We start from the raw sequence: 6528 nt of genomic DNA, 5'->3' as shown, positions 1-6528 counted from the left end.
CACTTATTCTGTCATTAGTAAAGAAGTACCTGATTTCTGTAATTACAGAAAAAAATGGTTGGGCAGAAGTGGTGTACACCTTTAATTTCAGCACTCAGGAAGCAGAGGCAGGTGAATCTCTGTGAGTTTGAGGCCAGCCTGATCTACATGGTGAGTTTCAGGACAGCCAGGGCTACACAGTGAAACTCTGTCTCTAAAACAACAAAATGTCTTCCTCTTGTTCTCACCACCAGCCCAGCCCCAGGCTCGACCACTGACACATCCACTCCCCCACACCCTGTGATTCACTGCAGTCTTACCTTTGCTTTTCTGTAGCTCTTGTTTTGCTATAACAGTCTCTACCATCAAAAATTTCCAACCCTAATGCTGTGTGCTTCCAAGCTCTTGGCCACTTTTCTGTTCCTATTCACTGAGAACCTCCTCAGAGTCAGCTGTTTTTCTTATTCTCACTATCTCTATTTGAAACAACATCAGCCTGCTATGTGCCATCCCCAATGTGTTTACTGGCTCTGCCATAATAGTTTTTTGACTCAGGCTCATGACAGTTCAATTAACATTCTCCAACTTCTGTTCTTGCCAAATAGGTGGGAGAAGGGCAGAGGTGAAATGTGGCATGGGAGTATGGGAGCAGCCACTGGTTGCTTTCAGAAATAGAACACAGATATGACAGCCAGCTCTTTCTCGAGCTGCAGGGAGTACCAAGTGGAAGTTACATGTTCAGGATAACAGACCTATACCTCTATTCAAAGAGCCTTTACACCTGTCTAGGTTACCTCTCAGGCTATTTTTTTAAATGACACAATTACCCAGGGAGTGGCAGCAAAAGTTTTTAATCTCAGCACGTGGGGGACAGACATAGGCAGATCTTTGTGCGTTTGAGGCCAACCTGGTCTATAAATTGAGTTCCAGGATAGCCAGGGCTGTTACATTGAGAAACCCTGTCTCCAAAAACCAAAACTAACCAACCAAACAAACAACCTCCCCCAAAAGGCATCCTTTTGTTTGTTTGTTTTTAAGATAGAGTTTCTCTGTGTAGTCCTGACTGTCCTGGAACTCACTCTGTAGACCAGGCTGGCCTCGAACTCAGAAATCCCTCTGCCTCTGCCTCCCGAGTGCTGGGATTAAAGGTGTGTACCACCACTCCTAGCAGGCATACTTTTTTATTTGCACATGTATGGAGGACAGACTTCCTCGATCAGTGTCCATCTTAATTATTTTTTTAATGTAAGTGTGTATGCACAAATTGAAGCTAGAGGAAGAGATCCACTGTCCTGCTCTGTCCCATTATTCCCTTGAGACAGTGTCTCTCACTGAATCTAGACTGACGACCAGCAAGCACAGTGTTAAGGCTCTAAGGAGTGTGTGACCATGGTTGAATTTTATGTAGCTACTGGAGATTTGGACTCAGCAAGTACTCTTACTTATTCCATCATCACTCTCCATTCACCTTACTGTTTAAGACAAGAGTCTCTCCCTGAACCCACAAGCCCCAGGGATCTTCAACACTGAGACTACAGTCGTCATAGTGTCTATCTGACCCTTATTTCATTTCCAAAACTTTACCTATCTTCTTGCATCTGTCACAGTTGCTTAGCCCTAATTAATATTAACTATGAACTTATTTAGTCTGTCCATTGGAAATATACTTGTTGAAGGTTAATGCACATAAAATACACACCTGAAGTTTTTATCTGTGTATATTGATTCATGCAGCCATCATTTGATCATCAAACTATTGAACAGTTGAAAACTTCTTGTGCCTTCCCCAGGCAACCCTCACTACATGATCTTGACCCTTTTTCTACCACCTCAGGCTATAGGTGGATCTCACTGATGGTTGGCATGTTCACCAATGAAACTGTGCACCTTTCATTCTTGTCATGTCTGTGAGACTCACACATGTGACCCAGTTGCAAGAAGATATCCTCTGTTGCCATTGGACCACAATTAGGGTCTGATCTCAACATACTCCAAGGAGGAAGGTACACACTAAGGCCCAAAAGGAAATAGCTTAGACAACAAAACAGAAAAAAAAGATTTTGTTGTTTTGTGAGACAAGGTATTACAATGTATCCCTGACTGACCTTGAACTTGACTTCCTTGCCTCAGCCTCCCAAGAGCTGGTTGTATTAGTCAGGGTTCTCTAAAGAAACAGAACTCATAGAATGAATAAATACTAAAAGGGAATTTATTATACTGGCTTTAAAATGTGTTTATGTGTAGACTCATCAATAGCTGTCTTGAAACAGAAAGGCCAAGAACCTGCTAGTTGTTTAGTCCACAAGGATGAATATTTCTGCATTCCCAATTTGGTGCTGCAGTCCCAGGTAGTTCCAAGAGATCTGTTGGCTTTTAGCTATGTTGTGGTGGTTTGAATAGGAATGGCACCCATAGACTCATGTGTTTGAATGTTTGGCCTTTGGGAGTGACATGCTTTTTGGATTAGGTATGGCCTTGGAGAAGTGTATCACTGAGAAAGGGCTTTAAGGTCTCCTATGCTCAAGTCTGGACAGTGTGGCACACAGTCTCCTGCTACCTGTGGATCAAGATGTAGAACTCACCAGGCAGTGGTGGTGCACGACTTTAATCCCAGCACTTGGAGGCAGAGACAGGCAGATTTCTGAGTTCGAGGCCAGCCTGGTCTACAGAGTGAGTTCCAGGATATGGGCTATGCAGAGAAACCTTGTCTTGAAAAACCAAAAGTAAATTAAAATAAATAATATTAATAAGATGTAGAACTCTCAGTTCCTTCTCCAGCACCATGTCTGCCTGCGTACTGCCATGTTTCTCCCCAAGACAATAATGGACTGAACCTCTGAAACTGTAAGCCAGCTCTAATGTAAATGTTTTCCTTTATAAAAGTTGCCATGGTCATGGTGTTGATAGTAATAGAAACCCTAGTAAACAGTTGGAATCTTAAAGAAATTAAATTTAGTAACAGCCTCAGCAACAAGACAAATAACTTGCCAGTGAGCATTAGGGCAAGCAAGCAAAAAGAAAAGTTTCCTTCTACTTCTTCCATGTCCTTTTTGGGTATGGACCAGATTCAGGGTAGGTCTTCCTACTTCAAATAAACCAATTTAAAAAAAAAATCTCTCATAGGAGTGCTCATCAGCTTAGGGTTCTTTCTTTCTTTCTTTCTTTCTTTATTTACTTACTTATTTTGGTTTTTCGAGACAGGGTTTCTCTGTATAGCCCTGGCTGTCCTGAAACTCACTCTGTAGACCAGACTGGCCTCGAACTCAGAAATCTGCCTGTCTCTGCCTCCCAAATGCTGGATCAGCTTAGTTTTAATTGTTTCCAAATGCCTTCAACTTGGCATCAATATTAAGCATCACACTGGGATTACAGGTGTGACCTATCATAGCCAGCTAAGGGATTTGCTACTAAGTATGGGGAACAATCTGAGGGAATAATTATATACATGAATCCTAAGGATGCCATGCCAAAGACGATGTAATATGACATTGTGTTGGGTACACTTTATTGAGATGAGTGTGTTTGCACTACATTGTGTATTTAATAAATTTTTTGATTGTCAGTCTTGGAAAAATGGCTTTACCCACTCAGCCATCTCAGCAGCCACTCAAGCCCTTTTTGTTTGTTTTTGAGACAAAGTCTCACTATGTAGCTCAGGGTTATTTGCAACTCAATATATAGCTTAATATGGCTTGAACTCGCAACAATATTCCTACCTCAGCTTCCCAAGTAGCAGGATTACAGACAGCATGAAATCTGTCTTTACAGTTGGGCCTTACTGGACCAGGAATATAGTTAAGAGGTAAACTATAGCATATGCTTAGCCCTGGATTTAAGCCTCAGTAAACAAAACAAAACTAAACCTACCCATTTGGTTCTTATGGTCAGGTAGGTCTAATATACTATGTAAAGGACTTATGGGGTGGAATTTGTGACAAGCACCCATAAAGGAATCACTGTTCAGAGTTCAAAGTAACAGCCCTGACTTGATACAGAGAATGAAGCAGTATGGTGGTGGTGCATGTCTCTAATCCCAGCACGGCAGAGGCAGAGACACAGGCACAGGCACAGGCACGTGAATCTCTGTGAGTTTGAGGCCAGTTTGGTCTACACTGGGAGTTCCAGAACAGCCAGACCTACACAGAGAAATCCTGCCTCAAAAAGGGAAACAAAACAACAACAAACAAAAATATCAGAGAATGAACACTTAGGAACACGGGGCTACATAACAAACCATGGAATATAAATCTCAGTACATGAGAGTTGAGGTAGTTTCATAAACCTCCAATGACATAAGCAAGTGGCTTTAGTTTCTGTAATACCAACCTTGTAGCAGGACATCCTCTCTCTCAATCCATTCCTATGGCTTCCTGAAATGGTATATATAACCAGTTGGGAGGAAATCACCCAAGCCAGGCTTGGAGATGTCAACTCTTTGTTTTGTTTTGTTGTTTTGTGTTCTTTTTGTTTTGTTTTGAGACAGGGGTCTTATTACATAGCCCTGGTTGGCCTGGAACTCGCTAAGTAGACCCAGTTAGCCTTGAACTCACAGAGATCCTCCTGCTTCTGACTCTACATGCTGAGAAAACAGGTGTAAACCACCATGCACAACTAGATGGTAACTCCAAAAGTACTCAAAAGGATAGATAGTTCAGAAGGTCAGGACCTGTGTCTTTTTTTTTTAAAGATTTATTTATTACTATACATAAGTACACAGCAGCTGACTTCAGACACACCAGAAGAAGGCGTCAGTTATCATTACAGATGGTTGTGAGCCACCATGTGGTTGCTGGGATTTGAACTCACGACCTGCAGAAGAGCATTCAGTGTTCTTACCGGCTGAGCCATCTCACCAGGCCGCCAGGACCTGTGTCTTTTGTGTTGTTTATTTTTGTTGCTTTTTCTTTTGTGTTGTTTATTTTTGTCACTTTTTTGAGACCCATTTATAGGCCTCTTTGCCAACAGATGCTGATCGTTCTGCCTTAGCCTCCCAAATGCTGGAATCATATTGTATACCACATTTAGCTTTTCTTCTTCTCTTCTCTTCTCTTCTCTTCTCTTCTCTTCTCTTCTCTTCTCTTCTCTTCTCTTCTCTTCTCTTCTCTTCTCTTCTCTTTTCTCTTCTCTTCTCTTCTCTTCCTCTTCCTCTTTTTTCTTTCTCTCTCTCTCTCCTCTCTTTCTGACTAACCCAAGCTAGTCTTATCTCCCTGCAACTTTTAATATTTTCAAAACCTATTTTTAATGATGGTTCTTAAACTCTTTAACCTGCCTTCTAGCCCACCACCCAGCAGAGGGAGTGGGAAAGAGAGGATGAAGGGGAAGTGGATCTGTTTAGAAAGGTTCTTTGGAGCAACTCTCATCTGTGTTGTCTGGAAATCAGCAGTTCAGTTCACAGGTTAGCAGGCAACTGCAGCTTGAGCCACTTGAAAACACCTCATGGATATACCAGCAGTCCAGTTTCTTAGAGTCAGGTTAGCAACAGTGGTGACATTACCTAGCAGAGACACCTGGGTCTCAGCCTTGACTAGAGTCAGCAGAAGGGACCAACAGGAACACCAGAAGTTCTTGCCTGTGCCTCTCTCAAAGAAGCAAAGAACATTCAAGACTCGAGACCCACAAGCATTGCACAGTTAGCTCTATAAGCAAGCCTAGCTCAGCCTCTGTGACTGTCACTGTCTGTTGAGTCCTATCTACACCCTCCAAACATCACAGGTCCTCCATGGGTCTTGCCTCAGCACGTGTTTTGTCTCAACAGTCTCAGCTGACATCACTCTGCCAATCAGCCCGTCTGTAGAGATGGCAACAAACTACAGCACACCACCAGAGAAGTCTTTTCATGTATTTCTTTCTATGGAGTCCCCACAAATGTAGCTCAACTACACAATGTAAGGCAGACAAATACATGCTTGTCCTTAGCAAAGAATCATTCATCAAGTGTCCTTTCACGTGCTTGCTTTAGTAGAACATCCTCTCTCCTGTGTCTGCTTTAGCTAAACATTCCTTCATGAGTCTGTCTTAGCCTTTCACTTGTGTCTATTTCAGAAAACACTCCTTCATGTGTTTGTACCAGCAAAACACCATCCAACTGATTTTCCAAAGAACCCTTAAGTTTCCACTTCAGCTCCCTATGTAGCTAAGGATGACTTTAAACTCATGATCTACTTCTCAAGTGCTGGGATTGCAATCATGTATCACTCCGATGACATAAGCAAGTGGCTTTAGTTTCTGTAACACCAACCTAGATCTTGCTTAGCTTGTCTCTACCATTACTTAACTCTATTTGTAGTGTGTGTGTGTTTGTGTGTGTGTGTGTGTGTGTGTGTGTGTGTGTGTGTGTAGAGGTGTAGAGGCCAGAAGTCAATATCAGATGTCTTCCTCAGTCACCATCCACCTTCATTTTTGAGTCAGTGTCTCTCATGAAACCTGTCTCTGCCCCTTTAGCACTGGAGTTAAGCATTAAAAATGATTTATGGGGCTGGTGAGATGGCTCAGTGGGTAAGAGCACCGACTGCTCTTCCAAAGGTCCCGAGTTCAAATCCCAGCAACCAC

This window comes from Mus pahari, chromosome X (genome assembly GCF_900095145.1).
Source record: "Mus pahari chromosome X, PAHARI_EIJ_v1.1, whole genome shotgun sequence".
Classification (NCBI taxonomy): Eukaryota; Metazoa; Chordata; class Mammalia; order Rodentia; family Muridae; genus Mus; species Mus pahari.
This window is presented reverse-complemented; position numbering follows the sequence as displayed.